The 19,885-nt window shown below is 40.2% G+C and overlaps 1 protein-coding gene across 8 annotated transcripts in view; it reads right to left on the bottom strand.

The window, feature by feature from the left end:
• ZNF438 (zinc finger protein 438) overlaps positions 1-19,885 on the bottom strand; it is a 185,082-nt gene that overhangs the window by 136,656 nt on the left and 28,541 nt on the right. For 5 of the 8 annotated variants that reach the window (XM_065921222.1, XM_065921225.1, XM_065921223.1 and 2 more), the window contains exon 2: positions 2,443-2,482. The exons of the other annotated variants lie outside the window; for them this stretch is intronic. The gene's annotated coding sequence lies outside the window, so the exon portion shown is untranslated. The remainder of the gene's footprint in view (positions 1-2,442; positions 2,483-19,885) is intronic. 8 annotated transcript variants of the gene reach the window in all.

Here is a 19,885-nt window from a genome sequence, read left to right as displayed (position 1 = left end):
AACAAATTCCTAGAAAAATACAAACAACTAAAACTAACTGAAGGAAAAACAGAATCTCTGAATAAACTTATAACAAGTAAAGAGACTGAGTTGGTGATTAAAAACACTTCCAACTCAGAAGGTTTCACTGGTGAACTCTGCCAAACATCTAAATAAGAATTAATACCAATCATTGATAAATTCTTCCAAAAAAAAAGAGGAGATAATACTTCTATGAGGTCAGCAGTACTCTGATACCAAAACTAGAAAAAGATATCATACAATAACTACCAATATTCTTTATGGCTACAGAGGCAAAAATCTTCAACAAAATATTAGCAAACTAAAATCCAGCAATATACAGAAGCATTACAGAAGACAACCAAGTGGGATTTACCCTAAGAATGCAAGGCTAGTTCAATACACACAAAAAATCACTCCATCAACCATACAAATAAAAAATAAAAGCCACATGATCATATCAACACACAGAAAGAGTATTTTCCAAAATCCAAAACCCTCTTGTCATAAAAAGCATTCAACAAACCAGAAATAGAAAAACACTGAATGTATCCCTCCTAAAACTAGGAATAAGAAAATAAAGTCCTATTTCTTACCATTTCTACTCAACATTTCACTGCAGGTTCAAACCAATGCAATTAGGTAAGAAGAAAAAGAAAAAAAACTCAGCACCCAGAGTTGGAAAAGAATAACTATCTCTATCCACAGAAAAAGCTGGCTTACAACTCAACATTCAAAAAACTAAGATCATGGCATCCAGTCCCATCTCTTCATGACAAATAGATGGGGAAACAATGGAAACAGTGAGAGACTTTATCTTCTTGGGCTCCAAAATCACTTCAGATGGTGACTGCAGCCATAAAATTAAAAGATGCTTGCTCCTTGGAAGAAAAGCTATGACCAACCTAGACAGCATATTAAAAAGCAGAGATATTACTTTGCCAACAAAGATCTGTCTAGTCAAAGCTATGGTTTTTCCAGTAGTCATATACAGATGTGAGAGTTGGACTATAAAGAAAGCTGAGTGCCAAAGAATTGATGCTTTTGAATTGTAGTGTTGGAGAAGACTCTTGAGAGTCCCCTGGACTGGACTGCAAGGAGATCAAACCATTCAATCCTAAAGAAAATCAGTCCTGAATATTCATTGGAAGGACTAATGCTGAAGTTGAAATTCCAATGTTTTGGCCACCTGATGTGAAGAACTGACTCACTGGAAAAAACTCTGATGCTGGGAAAGACTGAAGGTGGGAGAAGAAGAGGATGACAGAGGATGAGATGTTGGATGATGTTGGATGGCATCAATGAATTGATGGACATGAGTTTGAGCAAGCTCTGGGAGTTGGTGAAGGACAGGGAAGCCTGGCATGCTGCAGTTCATTGGGTCGCAAAGAGTCAGACACAACTGAGAGACTAAACAACAACAATTCAGAGATAACATGGTTTTGTAGAAAATTCTAAGGAATCTACTATAAAAAATTAAACACAAGTAACCAGGTTCAGCAAGGTTGCAGGATCCAAGAATAAAATACAAATTCAATCTATTTGCATACAACGGTAATGACCAAATCAAAAGTGAAAGAATGAAATTAAGAAAACAGCCGCATTTACAATCACATCAAAAAGAATAAAGTACTCAGAAGGCATATATTTAACAAAAATAGTATAAGACTCACTCAACTGGAAACTACAAAACATTGTCAGGGAAATTATAGACAAAACATGCTATATTCCTGGGTTATTAAGAATTAATATTGTTTGGATGTCAATACTCCCGATTCATTTATATATTCAGCACAATTACTACTATGATCCAAGCTGCCTTTTCCTGCAGCTATTTAAGAAAAAACTGATCCAAAAACCAATTCAGATATGCAAAGAACTCAGAATAGCCAAACAAGCTTAAAAAAAGAAGAACAGAGTTGGAAGATTCACATATCCCAATTTGAAAACTTACTATATAGTTGCAGTGATCAATACAGTATGGTACTGACACAAGGACAAATATATAAAACAATGGAAGAGAATTAAGAATTCAGAAATAAACTCCTATATTTATAATCTATTTTGACAAACTGTGCCATCCAAAACAATTAAATGGCAAAGTACAGTCTCTTCAACAAATGGTGTAGGGAAGACTGAGTATCCACATGCAAAAAATAATAACAATGGTGGACATTTTCTTGCATAAAAATTAATTAGAAATAAGTCTGAGAGTTCAAATTAAGTGCTAGAACTACAAAACTATGAGAAGACAAAAGAGCAGTAGTTCTTTATGGTCTTGCGTTAGGCAATGGTTTGTTAAATATGATAACATAAGTATAAGTGACAAAAAAGTAGATTAATTGGGACACATCTAAATTAAAATCTTTTGTGCTGCAAATGATACTATAAAGAAAGTGGGGGAAAAACACAGACAGGAGTAAACAATCATAAATCACATACCTGAAGAGGGACTTGTATCAGTTATAATGAACTTGTAAATCTGTAATAAAAAGGTAAACAATTATATAATCAAATTTATTTTCATAATTTAAAACTTTTAAATTAGCAAAGGACTGGAATAGGCACTTCTCCAAAGATTTACAAATGGCTAACAAACACATGAGAAGATGCTCAATGTCATTTGTCACTAGGGAAATACAAATGAAAACCATAATACATTTATGGTCAATTAAATATTCAATTTCTAAAACTTCAGTTCAGTCACTCAGTCATGTCCGACTCTTTGCGACCTCGTGAACTGCAGCATGCCAGGCCTCCCTGTCCATCACCAACTCCTGGAGTCCACCCAAACCCATGTCCATTGAGTCAGTGATGCCATCCAACCCTCTCATCCTCTGTCGTCCCCTTCTCCTCCCGCCTTCGATCTTTCCCAATATCTGGGTCTTTTCAAATGAGTCAGCTCTTCAAATCAGGTGGCCAAAGTATTGGAGTTTCAGCTTCAACATCAGGCCTTCTAATGAACACCCAGGACTGATCTCCTTTAGGATGGACTGGTTGGTTCTCCTTGCAGTCAAAGGAACTCTCAAGAGTCTTCTTCACCACCACAGTTCAAAAGCATCAATTCTTCTGCACTCAGTTTTCTTTACAGTGCAACTCTCACATCCATACATGACCACTGGAAAAACCATAGCCTTGACTAGACGGACCTTTGCTGGCAAAGTAATGTCTCTGCTTTGTAATATGCTGTCTAGGTTCGTCATAACTTTCCTTGCAAGGAGTGTCTTTTAATTTCATGGCTGCAATCACCATCTGCAGTGATTTTGGAGCACAGAAAAATAAAGTCAGCCACTGTTGCCACTGTTTCCCCATTTATTTGTCGTAAAGTGGTGGGACCAGATGCCATGATCCTAGTTTTCTGAATGTTGAGCTTTAAGCCAACTTTTTCACTCTCCTCTTTCACTTTCATCAAGAGGCTCTTTAGTTCTTCTTTACTTTCTGCCATAAGGGTGGTGTCATCTAAAACTTAGAAACAAAATTTATCTATCACAAAGATGGCAGCTTGTGACAACCACAGTTTAAGTTTGCATAAACTTCTCAAAGAACAAGGAAATAAACAAATATGTCTATATAAATAAACACAGATACAGACATAGGTATATGAGGAAAGTTTGGAATCATATGTTTCTGTCTTCCTGGACAGAGTTCTGAATATGCTAAAGATCTCTTAACAGCAATTTTATTTCCAGATTTCACCCAAGTTATAAAGTAAATGAAAATGGCAACATCATTGAAGTGATTGCTATAATACATCACCAACTCCCATGTCCACTCTGTCACAGACTCTAAGAAATACCAATTCCTCCAGAATCTCAAACAAATCCAACTAGATGTGCAGTCTACAGTGTTTTTGTCACCCTCAAAGTGTTCCTCAGAGCAGGTCCTAACTTTTCCAGACTAGGTATTATGACCAGCTTCTATCACTGAAAATAGTCTTTAACATTCAATCACTCAACAAACATTGATTAATTATGATGTTAGAAGCTATATTAAGAAAGAAGAAAAGTACAATCTTTGCCCTTAAAGAAATCATAGTCTAGAAGAGGACAAGCACCAAATAGACCTCCAGAACTGAGTAGTGTGTTTAACAGCTAAATGAGTACAATTTACATACCTCATGGCTGTACAGAAAAGGAGCATCTAATTTCCAGGGACAGAAAAGGAACCAGGGAAGTGGGGCAATAGGAGAGGTAACCCTGAGCTAAGTTCTGGAAGATAAGCACTAAAGGGAGAAAAAGAAGTGTTTCAGGCAAAGGTCCAAAAGCCCAAGAGAACTCAGAATCAAGGCCAGTTCAGTCCTAAAGCCCAGGAAGAGTGGAGGAGGAAGAAGAACAAACATTAGACAGGCAGGCTGAGACCCAGTTTTGAAGCCCTCTGTTCGCATGGGCGGAGAAGGCAATGGCACCCCACTCTAGTACTCCTGCCTGGAAAATCCCATGGATAGAGGAGTCTGGTAGGCTGCGGTCCATGGGGTCGCTAAGAGTTGGACACGACTGAGCGACTTCACTTTCACTTTTCACTTATCACTTTCAAGCATTGGAGGAGGAAATGGCAACCCACTCCAGTGTTCTTGCCTGGAGAATCCCAGGGACAGGGGAGCCTGGTGGGCTACTATGAGACAGCTCTATGGTGAGCTCTATGGGTTGCACAGAGTTGGACATGACTGAAGTGATTTAGCAGCAGCAGCCTGCATAGGAGGGAGTCTGGATTTTATCTGGAAGGTGTGGGAGGCCAAAGAATTTTGAGCTCAGGAATAATGTGATTAGGCTTGTATCTTTTTTAAAAACTCACTGTGCAAAAGTATGAGGTATAAACACCAGAAAGTCTGAGATTGGAGCTAGACAAGCACTTCTGGAGAGCATGATAGCAACACGGATGAAAAGAAATGGCTCAAACTAAAGCAGAGATGATAAAGAGGCAGACAAAAGGATGCGCTCAAGGGATATTTAAAATGTGGAACATGAGCTGACTGCAGATGGGGGTAAGGAAGAATAAAGAATTACAATGAGTTTCAGGTTTCCTACTTGAGAAAAAGAACACTGCCATTCATCAATTTTAAGAAGAGAAGGAGAACACAGGAGGAATAAGAACTGCAGGTCTGAGAGTCATTTTGAGTTCTGAAACTCAGAAAGAAGGCGGTAGTTAGTAAAATCCATATCAAATGTCCCCAGAGAGGTTCAGTTCAGTTCAGTCGCTCAGTCGTATCCAATTCTTTGTTACTCCAAGAACAGGAGCACTCCAGGCTTCCCTGGCCATCACCAACTCTCAGAGTCTACTCAAACTCATGTCTATCAAGTTGGTGATGCCACCCAACCATCTCATCCTCTGTCGTCCCCTTCTCCTCCCAACTTTAATCTTACCCCCAGCATCAGGGTCTTTTCCAATGAGTCAGCTGCTCGAATCAGGTGGCCAAATCATTGGAGTTTCAGCTTCAGCATCAGTCCTTCCAATCAATATTCAGGACTGATTTCCTTTAGGATGAACTGGTTTGATCTCCTTGCAGTCCAAGGGACTCTCAAGAGTCTTCTCCAACACCACAGTTCAAAAGCATCAATTCTTTGGAACTCAGCTTTCTTTATAGTCCAACTCTCACATCCATACATGACTACCGGAAAACCACCAGAGAGGTTAAGTAAGCTCAGTTCTACAAGCCCCAGCTTAACTGACTTAACTGACTCAGAAACTCAGGATGGAAACCAGGGGTCTGTACTTATATCACCCTCCAAATGATTCTGGTTACACACTAAACCTGGAGAATCTGGAGAAGCTCTGGTCTCACCCAACACTAGTTAATGATGCTGGCAAAGGCCTGGGCAATGGGTAGGCACTGATCATGACAGAGGGGAGGTCTATTATGAGGAGCAGCAGAACTCAGGTTACAGGAGATTTAAGGAATAAACTGGAGGAAAAGAAATGGAGACAGCACACATAGACCCTTCTTCCAATAAGCTTGACGACAAAGAGAATACAGACTAGAACTAAAGATGAGTAAAAAATGATCAACAGAATAAGGTCCTCCAAGAGGCGGGAACAGATTCAGAGCCCAGACTGAGAAGCTGGGCTTCTCAGTTTCCATCCAGGATAACAGAATACTAATTGTGTTCTTCTCGAGGAGGAGGGTGGGGGGACCATGAATCCTGAGTAGCCAAAGCCAATCACAGGACTTTTGTACCCCCTGCCACTGACTGGTTTAGAAATGGGATATAGGATGTAGATTTGGCTAGTAAAGTCAAGTCTTCTGGGAGGCTTCTTTTTTTCACTCTGATAAAAAGACATAAGGGACTTCCCTGGTGATCTAGTGGCTAAGACTCTGCACTCCCAATGCAGTGGGCCCAGGGTTTGAACTCTGGTCAGGGAACTAGATCCTCCATGCTGCAACTGAGAGTTCACATGCCACAACTAAAGATCTCACGTGCCGCAATTAAGACCAGGCACAGCAAATAAATATTTTAACAGTAACAACGAAAAAGATATAAGGAAGATGCTATGACCATGTGTAAAGCAGATAGCTGGTGAGGAGTTGCTACATAACACAGGGAGCCCAGCCTGGTGCCCTGTGATGACCTAGAGGTGTGGGATGGAGGCAGGGAAGGCAGACTCAAAGAGGAGGTGATATACATGTAATTATGGCTGATTCACGTTGTTGCATGGAAAAAACCAACACAATATTGTAAAGCAATTTCCCTCAAATTAAAAATAAATTAAAAAAACAAAAACAAAGGTCATTCCTTAAATGGGAAGGAAATCCAAAAAAGAGGGGGTATATGTAAACATAGAGCTGATTCACTTTACTATACTGCAGAAACTAACACAGCATTGTAAAGCAACTATGCTGTTGTTTAGTTGCCCAGTCATGTCCAACTCTTTGCAACCCCATGGACTGCAGCATGCCAGGGTCCCCTGGCCTTCACTGTCTCCTGGAGTTTGCTCAAACTCATGTCCATTGAGTTGGTGAGGCCATCCAGCCATCTCATCCTCTGACGCCCTTTTCTCCTTCTGTCCTCAGTCTTTCCCAGCATCAGGGTCTTTTCCAGTGAGTCATCTGTTCAGATCACGTGACCAAAATACTGGAGCTTCAGCTTTAGCATCAATCCTTCCAATGAGTATACAGGGTTGATTTCCCTTAAGATTGACTGGTTTGATCTCTCTGTTGCCCAAGGGACTCTCAGGAGTCTTCTCCAGCACCACAGTTCAATGACATCAATTCTTTGGTGCTCTATCTCCTTTATGGTCCAGCTCTCACAACTGTACATGACCACTGGAGCAACTTTACTCCGATAAATTTTTTTTTTTTTTTCAAAAAAGAAACAAAGATGCTAAGGTCTGAATGTCTGTGTCCCCCCAAGACCATATGTTAAAGCCCTAATCCCCACTGTAATGGTATGTGGAAGTGAGGTCTTTGGAGGCTATCAGGGTTCATTAGGTTATGAGCATGGAGTCCCATAATGATATTCAGTTCAGTTCAGTCGCTCAGTCCTGTCTGACTGTTTGCAACTCCATGAACTGCAGCAAGCCAGGCCTCCCTGTCCATCACCAACTCCCAGAATTTACCCAAACTCATGTCCATTGAGTCGGTGATGCCATCCAACCATCTCATCCTCTGTCATTCCTTTATTCTGCCTTCAATCTTTCCCAGCATCAGGGTCTTTTCAAATGAGTCAGCTCTTCAAATCAGGTGGCCAAAGTATTGGAGTTTCAGCTTCAACATCAGGCTTTCCAATGAATACCCAGGACTGATCTCCTTTAGGATGGACTAGTTGAATCTCCTTGCAGTCCAAGGAACTCTCGAGAGTCTTCTCCAACACCACAGTTCAACAGCAGCAATTCTTCAGCACTCAGCTTTCTTTATAGTTCAACTCTCACATCCATACATGACTACTGGAAAAACCATAGCCTTGGCTACACGGACCTTTGTGGACAAAGTAATGTTTCTGCTTTTTAATATGCTGTGTAGGTTGGTCATAACTTTCCTTCCAAGGAGTAAGCATCTTTTAATTTCACCGTCCATATAAAATAAGAGACCAGGTGGAGAGGTGTTTCTCCTCTCTACCATGTGAGGAAACTAGAAAAGAGAGAGCTGTCTGCAAGCTCATGAAGAGTCAAATCTTCAGGCACCTTGATCCTGGACTTTCCAGACTCTAGAACTGTGAGACATACAATGTCTGTAGTTTAAGCCACTACACAGCATTTTGTTATAGCAGCAGAATTAAGACAAGAGACACCTTTTGTTACAGTCTTGGATACTTTGATACAAAGATGTAAATCTTGGCGCTAAAGCTGTCTGCTACCTTGAGACCAGAAAGGAACAAGTTAGCTAGAGGACAAAGGCTAACTCATGCATGATGGCAGAACAGAAAGACAGAAACCTCCCAAGAGCCCAATGACAGCAGTTAGCTGCTACATGAACCTACAAAACCATCTTTCTTTCAGAGTGCTATTTATATGAGATTATTACTTATTTTTTAAGCCATTTACAACTGACTGTCCTGTTATTTACCAGCTGAAAGCATTCTGATATAGAAAGAAAGATTTTCACAAGATGGGTGTAAATGAAATTAACTTTGCCTATTAGAGACCAGTCCTTTCTCCAGAGGATCCTCCCAACCCAGGAAGCGAACCTGAGCCTCCTGCATTGCAGGCAAGTTCTTTACTGTCTTAGCCAATTGAAGACCTGGGAATCTGAAGGAGTTTCAGCCTAAAGTTTCACTTATTAAACAAAATGAAGCTCATGTAGTTCTAGTTTATAAAGGGACTGACCTTAACAGCTCTTTTCTGCTTTAAAAAATCTAGTATTTCTAGTGATAACAATAGCCAGTAATGACAATAATGATGATAATTTTGATGATGATAAGCTAAAGTTCATGGTTATTAAAGTATTTTTAAAAGGTAGGTATTTTACCCATGTACTGTTTACCTTCAGCATTCCATCTGACTTCAATAAAGAAGCTATACCAATCTCTCTTTCTGTTTATAACAGTTTTCATGTCAGTTTCACTTTTCATATTTTCATATACACAACACTATACAAATACAGTTTACAGAGGAATCCTTAACTTTAAAGGACAAACTCTGAAAACCAAACAATTTGTAATAAGATTTCTATTTTTATTTCCATATATTTTCTAAATCTGTTCCTTGATCTGCGGAATGATACTTTTGATTCCTATCAGAGGGTATAAAGTCAACACTGTAGCCATACAGATAAATACCAGAGAAAGCAGGTTGGAACACAAAAAACAAACAGCACTAGGTATGTGCCTATGCAAGTAGTTTCCAAACAGTGAAAAAAAAATTGCAAGTTAAATTAAATTTTTGAAGCCAAAAACATTTTCCAATGGGAACCATGTTTCTATGAGTCATTCCATTACTAGGCCAGTCCATAAAAGCCTTATAAAACCATATGCATAGGACTATTGTTTGAACCACTTTTTCCTTTGGAAAATACATCATTTTCTCCCTCCACCCTCCCTCGACCAAGTCCCAAGGGAATGGGCCTTGTCGTGGATCCTCTCCAGCCTCATCTCTCTGCAGTCCAGACACACCGTGCTCCTTCAACCTGCAGGGCCTTCTCCCCTCCAAGTCACCGCTGTCATATCCTTCCTGTCCTCCTCATGATCACCTCCACTCAGCCTGCTGGTCTCAGTCTAAATGCTACTTCCACAGGAAAGCTGTCCTGTGTCCTCCCACTGAGTCACGGGTCCCTGCTACCCCTCCCCACCACTGTTTCATCACAATGCACTCTACCCACTTTTCATGTTTCCCACTCAGTGGCAAAGAATCTGCCTGCCACGCAGGAGACCTGCGTCCGATCCCTGGGTTGGGAAAATCCCCTTGAGAAAGGAATGGCTACTCATTCCAATATTCTTGCCTGGAGAATTCCACGGACAGAGGAGCCTGGCAGGCTACAGTCCATGGGGTTGCAAAGAGTCAGATGTGACCTAGCAACTAAACAGAAGCAGCACAGCAAGCAAGAGTTAACCTGATCTACGGTCAAAACAGAAGATTAAAGGGATTTTCCAAAGAAGATCTGTCCACTTCTGAATTTATACCCACAGCTGGTTCACATGCAGGAGGCTCAGCTATCTAATTTCTTTCCCGTTGCTGGTTAATAAAGTAACTTAAATGGAACATTAAAATTCTAGCAAACAGGAATAAGCACATTTTCTAATAATACCTTTATCTCTTTCTTGCAGGTAATGTTCATTCTTGTGCCTTTACTTAACTGTAACTGATTTCCAAATTTGTATCTCTAGGCCTAACACTCTCTCTTATGCTGAAGCTCCAAATTTTCAGCTATCTATAATTTTCAACCTGAATGACCCACAAGGACTTCATTCCATCTTCCAGATCCTCCTCAAACTTTCTTTCCTCCAGTGTTTCCCATCTGAGATATTCACATCATCTTCCAGTCACTGGAGCTTGACACTTAAGTTAACTCACCCTTGCCACTTAATGACTGGCCCATGGACCAACAATGGTGCTCATCTCCTGGAAACCCAAAATCTGTGGCCCCACCTCAGACCTGCTGAATCAGAATCTACCTTTCAACAAAATCCCCAGGCAATTCACATTCACACTAAGATTTGAGAAGCACTGATCCACAATTCCTCATTCTCCCTACCCTCACATATCAAAGCTGTCACTAAGTCTACATAGGAACGTGTCCCAGATACACTCCTTCCCATCTATGTCTGTTGCTGCTAAGCTGCTAAGTCACTTATGTCCGACTCTGTGCGACCTCATAGACGGCAGCCCACCAGGCTCCCCCATCCCTGGGATTCTCCAGGCAAGAACACTGGAGTGGGTTGCCATTTCCTTCTCCAAAGCATGAAAGTGAAAAGTGAAAGTGAAGACGCTCAGTCGTGTCCGACTCTTAGCGACCCTATGGACCGCAGCCTACCAGGCTCCTCCATCCATGGGATTTTCTAGCCAAGAGTACTGCAGTGGGGTGCCATTGTCTTCTCCGATCCATCTCTGTTATCTCTGCTCTAATGTAAGCCATCATCTCTTGTCTAGAACACTGTGATGACCTCTTAGCCCATCTCATTCCTCTAACCATCAACTGTCCCCCAGAATATAAGATGAGACATTCAGTTGTACAGCTATGAATTTTGAGATAGACCATGTGGCAGGTTGGGTGGAGCTGCACATAATGTAAAGCTTGTCTTATCTATTTTGCAATGTATAATCTAGGGATGATCACAGAAAGGGTCACATGGGAAAGGATGCAAAAATAAATAGAAGATTGAGAACTACCCTTCTCCTGTCTCCTTGTCATAATCTCCATACTGATGCTGGCTGTCTATCTTTCCTGCCAGACAAGGGCTTCCCTAAAGGCATCCTGTATCTCAAGCATTAGCAGACAGCATTAATAGATACTCAAAACCTGTTACCGAAGTCAAGTGCCAGGCTTCCTTGGTGGTCCAGTGGTAAAGAGTCCCCCTGCCAATGCCAGAGACACGGGTTCAAACACTGATCCGGGAAGATTCCGTATGCCTCGGAGCAACTAAGTCTAAGCACCACAACTACTGAGCCTGTGCTCTAGAGTCCAGGAGCCGCAACTACTAAAGCCCCCATGACCTAGAGCCTGTGCTCTGCAACAAGAGAGGCCACCACAATGAGGAGCCTGAGCACCACAAATAAGAGAGTAGCCCCTGATCGCTACAACTTGAGGGAAGCCCACACAGCAACAAAGACCAAGTACAGTCAAAAATAAATAAGTAAAATGATTTCTTAAACTGTTAAAAAAAAAAAAAGTCAATTGCCATTTACACCTGACATCATCAAAAGCTATAAAACTGGTCATTGATAATGCAAATACATACTTTATAAACTACAAAGTACTAAGTACCATATATATACTGACAAGAAGGAATTTTTTTTTAATTTTTAATGAAAATCTCTCTCAAGCTGTATACATCCAGGCACAGTAAGAGTTCAAATATGTCTGGAGACCTAGGAGGCCTAGTTGTTTCCTGATACATATACTAGATGATGGGACAGGACGAAGAGTTTAGCCTTTGACAGGGAGAAGAGGGGTTCAAGTCAGCCAGCTGATTTTTTAAAATTATACATCTTGTCATAAAGATCAAAGACTTATCTTTATATAGAAAATAAAAAACTAAATTTTACCTACAATTTAAAATCTTTCCATTTTCATTTTGTATATTACTTTTTTAAAGCATTAAAAATTTTTTTATTTTATACTGGAAGATAGTTGATTTACAGTGTTGTGTTACTTTCACATGCACAGCAAAATGATTCAGATATATATAATATATATATTCTTTTTCAGATTCCTTTCCCATATAAGTTATTACAGAGTATTGATGTAGAGTTCCCTGTGCTATAAAGTAGGTCCTTGGTGAGTACCTCTTTTATATATAGCAATGTGTGCCTATTGTGTACATGGTAATCCCATATTATAATAGCTTTCAAATGCAGCTGAAATCATGCTAAATATACCATTTTGCATTTGGTTACAAAATTTGGCCATAAATTATACTTATAATTACAGCGATCGTATTAGAATGATGGAACTAACACGACTGTCCATTAAAACAAACTGTAGTCCGTTAAAACATTCACCAAATTTCAATCCTTTCATTCACCCTTTATTGAACAACTACTGTGTACAAGGCTCTGAGGCACAAGTGCCCAGCCCTAAGCTCAAGAAACCCCAGACAAGTGGTAGGGGTGACTCACACAGCCCACTCAGAGGGCAGTTCAGCAGCAGCACTGGCAAGGGTGGGAGGACCCCTCCCATCTGCTCTCCAGGGAAGAGCTCAGTAGGAAGGCACGAGAGAGGACAAGACAGGAGTCTGAAATCACTGTGTCATGTTGAGGGCAAAGCAGCAGCAGGTAGTAGCTACAGCACAAGAAACAGCAAAAAGCAAATGGCCCCAGTCCCTTAAAACCTCACTAGAACAGGGAGTTATCTGAATTTCCAATACTCCTGAGAGATAAGAAGGGATAACTCAAGGCTGATTTAAAATGCATTTCTTTGATTACCCATTTTTATCACTAACTGTATTTCTTATTAATCTGCTAAAATTCTCTATCCACTAATATACTAAATCTTGACATTATTTTTTCTCTTTAAGTTTGACAGAATCCTTCAGGTATTACAGCTATTAGCCCTCAGTCACACTTGATATGGGCATTTCCTCCTGTCTGTTATATTATTTTTTTCATTGTGAAGAAGAATTAAATTTTATATATTCAAACTTGTGATCTTTCTTATGGGGAGTTTGTCATTGCTATAATTTTTGAGTTAATGATTTTTTTTCACAAATCCAATAAAGAGTACACTCTATTCCTTTCTCTAAAATGTGATTTTATTTTTTTTATTTATTTTTATTAGTTGGAGGCTAATTACTTTACAATATTGTAGTGGTTTTTGTCATACATTGACAAGAATCAGCCATGGATTTACATTATATTCTCCATCCTGAACCCCCCTCCCACCTCCCTCCCCTTCCCATCCCTCTGGGTGTTCCCAGTGCACCAGCCCTGAGCACTTGTCTCATGCATCCAACCTGGGCTGGCAATCTGTTTCACACTTGATAATATACATGTTTCAATGCTATTCTCTTAGATCATCCCACCCTCACCTTTTCCCACAGAGTCCAAAAGTCTGTACTATATATCTGTGTCTCTTTTTCTGTCTTGCATATAGGGTTATCATTACCATCTTTCTAAATTCCTTATATATGCGTTAGTATGCTGTACTGGTGTTTATTTTTCTGGCTTACTTCACTCTGTATAATGGGCTCCAGTTTCATCCATCTCATTAGAATTGATTCAAATGTATTCTTTTTAATGGCTGAGTAATATTCCATTGTGTATATGTACTACAGCTTTCTTATCCATTCATCTGCTGATGGACATCTAGGTTGCTTCCATGTCCTGGCTATTATAAACAGTGCTGCGATGAACACTGGGGTACACGTGTCTCTTTCAGTTCTGGTTTCCTCGGTGTGTATGCCCAGGAGTGGGACTGCTGGGTCATATGGCAGTTCTATTTCCAGTTTTTTAAGAAATCTCCACACTGTTCTCCATAGTGGCTGTGCTAGTTTGCATTCCCACCAACAGTGTAAGAGGGTTCCCTTTTCTCCACACAGCATGTATTGCTTGTAGACTTTTGAATAGCAGCCATCCTGACTGGCGTGTAATGGTACCTCATTGAGGTTTTGATTTGCATTTCTCTGATAATGAGTGATATTGAGCATCTTTTCATGTGTTTGTTAGCCATCTGCATGTCTTCTTTGGAGAAATGTCTGTTTAGTTCTTTGGCCCATATTTTGATTGGGTCATTTATTTTCTGGAATTGAGCTCCAGGGGTTGCTTGTATATTTTTGAGATTAATCCTTTGTCTGTTGCTTTGTTTGCTATTATTTTCTCCCATTCTGAAGGCTGTCTTTTCACCTTGTTTATAGTTTCCTTTGTTGTGCAAAAGCTTTTAAGTTTCATTAGGTCCCGTTTGTTTAGTTTTGCTTTTATTTCCAATATTCTGGGAGGTGGGTCATAGAGGATCTTGCTGTGATTTATGTCGGAGAGTGTTTTGCCTATGTTCTCCTCTAGGAGTTTTATAGTTTCTGGTCTTACATTTAGATCTTTAATCCATTTTGAGTTTATTTTTGTGTATGGTGTTAGAAAGTGTTCTAGTTTCACTCTTTTACAAGTGGTTGACCAGTTTTCCTAGCACCATTTGTTAAAGAGGTGGTCTTTTTTCCGTTGTCCAGTCTTGCCTCCTTCGTCAAAGATAACGTGTCCATAGGTGTGTGGATTTATCTCTGGGCTTTCTGTTTTGTTCCACTGATCTATATTTCTGTCTTTGTGCCAGTACCACACTGTCTTGATGACTATGGCTTTGTAGTAGAGCCTGAAGTCAGGCAGGTTGATTCCTCCAGTTCCATTCTTCTTTCTCAAGATTGCTTTGGCTATTCGAAGTTTTTTGGTATTTTCATACAAATTGTGAAATTATTTGTTCTAGTTCTGTGAAGAATACCATTGGTAGCTTGATAGGGATTGCACTGAATCTATAGATTGCTTTGGGTAGTATAGTCATTTTCATAATATTGATTCTTCCAATCCATGAACATGGTATATTTCTCCATCTATTTGTGTCCTCTTTGATTTCTTTCATCAGTGTTTTATAGTGTTCTGTATATAGGTCTTTTGTTTCTTTAGGCAGATATACTCCTAAGTATTTTATTCTTTTTGTTGCAATGGTGAATGGTATTGTTTCCTTAATTTCTCTTTCTGTTTTCTCATTGTTAGTGTATAGGAATGCAAGGGATTTCTGTGCGTTAATTTTATATCCTGCAACTTTACTATATTCATTGATTAGCTCTAGTAATTTTCTGGTAGAGTCTTTAGGGTTTTCTATGTAGAGGATCATGTCGTCTGCAAACAGTGAAGAGTGTTACTTCTTCTTTTCCTATTTGGATTCATTTTATTTCTTTTTCTGCTCTGATTGCTATGGACAAAACTTCCAAAACTACACTGAATGCTAGTGGTAAGAGTGAGTACCCTTGTCTTGTTCCTGACTTTAAGGGAAATGCTTTCAATTTTTCACCACTGAGGATAATTTTTGCTGTGGGTTTGTCATAAAATGTGATTTTAAACATATTTAGCTCTTGATACTAGCTGGACCTGATAAAGACATGATGTGCATAAACATTCACATAAATCATTAACCTCCCTCTTCCAGTCCTACTCCCATCCCTTTGCTAAGATGCAGCCAGGGAATTCCCTTTCATCCCAATGCCTCACCCATTTCAATTCAAATTCCACCACATCACAAGGTTGGGACAGGAGCGGCTGGAGCAGGAATCCTCTGCACTCTTTTAAGAGATGGCCCTGAGACAGCCACACCCTCTATAATAGAATTCAGAATTAAGAATATTTTAAGGTACATATTGAGGACAGTAAACATGTAAGTGCCTGGGCTCTTGCTACTCTCTTCTTACTCTGATCCACCAACATCTGCTTCCTCTGAGATCTTAGAAAACATGATAAACAAATCACACGAAGATATTAATCTCATGATGACACAATGCATTCCTCTTCTCAAGGCTACTGGTACTTAAGGCTTCAACAAAAGATACCACTTCTTTTTTATTAATTTTTATTGGAGTATAGTTGCTTTACAATGTTTGTGCTAGTTTCTGCTATACAGAAAACTGAACCAGCTGTATGTGTACATGCCTCCCCTCTTTTTTAGGTTTCCTTTCCATTTAGGTCACCACCCGACCATTGAGTAGAGTTCTCTGTGCTGTGCTATACCGTTGGTTCTCATTAGTTATCTATTTCATACATAGTAGTGTGTATATGTCAATCCCAGTCTTCCAATTCATCCTACTCCCCCTTCCCCCTTGGCAACCATAAATTTGTTCTCTATTCTATATCTCTATTTCTGCTTTGCAAATATATTTATCTGTATCATTTTTCTAGATTCCACATACAACTGATAATTTACTTTCTGACTTTGTTTTTCTCTGATTTACTTCACTCTGTATGACACTCTCTAGGTCTATCCATGTTGCTGCAAATGGCATTATTTCATTCTTTTTAATGACCGAGTAATATTCTATCATACACATATTCCACATCTTCTTTATCCATTCCTCTGTTGTTGGACATTTAGGTTGCTTCCTTGTTTGGCTACTGTGAACAGTTCTGCTTTGAACATCAGGGTGCATGTAAGAAGATACCACTTCTTACCATGTCCTCTACCACCATGTGCAAGCTCCTGCCACCTTTTCACCTGGATCACCATGGTGGTTTCTGAACTAGTCTTCCTGCTTCAACCCTCCAACTCATGGTCTACTCTCAACAAAGGTCTGACCTAGGTGAGATCCTACCATTTCTTAGCCCAAAACTGAGGGTTTACAAGTTCACTCAGAACAAAAGCCAAACCACCTCCAATGCCCTGCAAGGTCATAAATGATCTGAAATGAGGAAAGCTAGAGGACAGGAAATCCACAGAAACAACAAAAGTCCATTCTGGTTCTGTTAAATTTGTTATGAGAATTCAAAATGCACAAGGCTGCCAAAAATGCATTATCTTTTGATCCTCAGAAGGGACTTCAGGCTTGATAAGTGATTCTCAACTGGGGGTGATTCTGTCCCCCAGGAGACACTCAGCAATGAGTGGAGACATTTCCGGTTGTCACACCCGGGACAGAGGGAGGTGTATTGGCATCTAGTGGGGAGAGGCCAGAGATGCTGCTACACATCTTGCAATGCACAAGACAGCCGTGGAACAGACTGTCATCCGACCCCAAATGTCACTAGTGCCGAGGGTGAGAAACATAAATACAGAAGACTTACTCAAATAGATCATTTTTAAACCAAAAGGGCAAGGTGAGTAAAAAAGAGGACTAACCCTTGAAGAACTCCATTGAGAAGTGAAGCACAAGTGGAAGAATCAGCCAGAAAGGAAAAGGAGGAAAGCAGGAAAGGCTGGTGTGACAAAGGCAGAGGGTTCCCAAAAGGAAGCACTATGCAGCTGAGGTCCCTGCATGGAGAACTGCTCAGATGCCTAGCAGCACAGGAGGGTGAGAGGCCTGGAAGCCCGGAGGACAGACTTTGTGGGCAGGGAGATACAAGACACCAGGGAAGACTGCTGACAATTGTGAAGCAGCCAAGTGGATCATTAACGCGAAACCAGGCAGGTAGTGGGGTTCATCCAGTCCTGAGCATTTACCAGACAGGAGGAAATCAAAGGACTGCAAAGGAATGCTGGGCATCCGCATGTAAGGAACTGAACTGGGGTGGGAGAAGGCTGGATAAGGAAGGACTGATGACCGAGGGAACTCAGCAATACAGAGAAATGGTGGGGGGGAGACGGGGTAATGAACTGAAAGTCTCGAGGAGTCATAAAGATTTTCCCACATCAATAAATAGAATTCTCTACCACACTTTTAACTGCTTTATAGTAATACAACCTATTTCTTGATACTGCTAAAGTAAATCTGATTTTAAGAAAAAATAGCTATTTACCTTTTGAAAACTGTCAGCCATCCTACTTACCCTAATGGCATTTGTGGAAAAGGATCAAATGGCATTTTTGGAAAAGACCGTGTCATTGTGAGAGATATGCTACATAATAGACTGGGTTAAACTCGAGCTCTTTCATACACAAGAGTTGCAACCCTGGACTATTTACCTAACTTCTCTGAACCTCAATCTCTCTACATAACAGATTGTGAGAGGCAGAATGATGACACCTCCCCCCAAGAATTTCCACATCCTAATCCCTGAAACCTGTGAAGATGGTAGGTTACATAACAAGGGGAACTAAGACCGCAAGTCCCAACAACTGACCTTAAAATAAGGAGAGTATCCTGGGTGATTGAGATGGGTTTGAAAAGGAAGAGGGATGAAGAGTCAGAACCTGAGAACCGTATTCAAAAGACCCGTTCCTGCTGATGCTGAAGATGGACAGAGGAGGTGTTCCAAGGAAGTGCGGGCAGCCTCTAGAGGATGCAAAAGACAAGAAGACGGACTTCCTCTAAAGCCTCATAGGAAGGAAGCAGACCTAGCAACCCTTAGGGACACCTATTTCAGGCTTCTGACCTCCAGAACTGGAAGAAAATTCATTTGCACTGTTTCAAGTCATTATGTTTTTTGTTCCATTTGTTACAGCAGCAACAGGACCCTCACACACAGGTGAAACAAATCATCTTCACAGACTTGTGCAGACTAACCAAGATAACACACATATAAGTACCCAACAATGCAAAGTACATAAATAGGAAGTATTTACTGGTTTTTTCTTTTTTTTTTTTTTTCTTTTGCTTTTTGATGTACAAGAGGGTATGGGGGTTGGTTGCCATGGCTCTGCAGGACCAGAGATCAAATCCTGCTCCCTGCAGTGGAAGCGTGGAGTCCTAAACATTGGACCGCCAAGGAAGTCACCAAAGAAAGCATTTAAATAGCTGCTGCTGATACTGTAATAGCACTAAAACCAACAGTCATCAACAGAGAGGGCTTCCCTGGTGGCTCAGTGGTGAACAATCCAACTGCCAATGCAGGAGACATGGGTTTGATCCCTGAGTTGATAAGACTCCCTGGAGAAGCAAATGGCAACCCAGTCCAGTATTCTTTCCTGGGAAATCCCAAGAACAGAGAAGCCTGGTGGGCTACAGTCCATGGGGTCACAAAAGAGTTGGACATGACTTAGCAACTAAACAACAATAATCAACAAAGAACAGTGACTCAGTTCTAGCACTTAGTCAACTCTGTGACCGGATACCTCAGTTAGCTTCTGTAGGACTCAAGTTTTCTTACTTACGAAACAATATAAGGGCAGCTCAAATAGATGACTTCTGAAGTTTCTTCCAGCTCTAAAATTTTATGACTCTAAAACCTAATTCCTTAATGACACATTCTACTTATTGCCAATTAACTGATTCAGAAAATCCTATTAAATAAAAATAGTAAGCCAAGCAGTTTTCATTTTATGTTTCAACATTTTCAACATTTTATATTGCTGAGTTACGGCCTTATAAAGTTGAGTCATGGCCTAAAATCACAGACCTTCAAGTGATGAAAAATAACTAAGTCATCCTGCTACTATTTAAAAGGCTTACAGTCAAACTATAATATTACTAGTATCTTCTCAAATAGCTCAAAGTATATCCCTATGTATTACCTCATTTATTCTTTTTTTAACAGCTTTATTGAGATGTAACTCACCTACTCTACAATTCACCCTTTAAAAGTACACTCTTCATTGACTTGAGTATATTCAGAGTTGTACAACCATTACCACAAGCCATTTCTGACCATTTTCAACATCCCGAAAAGAAACTCCTTACACATCACCCTGCTTCAAGCCTCCTAGCCCACTAATCTACTTTCTGTCCCTATGATT

Source organism: Muntiacus reevesi, chromosome 2 (genome assembly GCF_963930625.1).
Source record: "Muntiacus reevesi chromosome 2, mMunRee1.1, whole genome shotgun sequence".
NCBI classification, from domain to species: domain Eukaryota; kingdom Metazoa; phylum Chordata; class Mammalia; order Artiodactyla; family Cervidae; genus Muntiacus; species Muntiacus reevesi.
The sequence above is the reverse complement of the archived record's forward strand: the minus strand, read 5'-3'. Positions and strand labels throughout refer to the sequence as shown.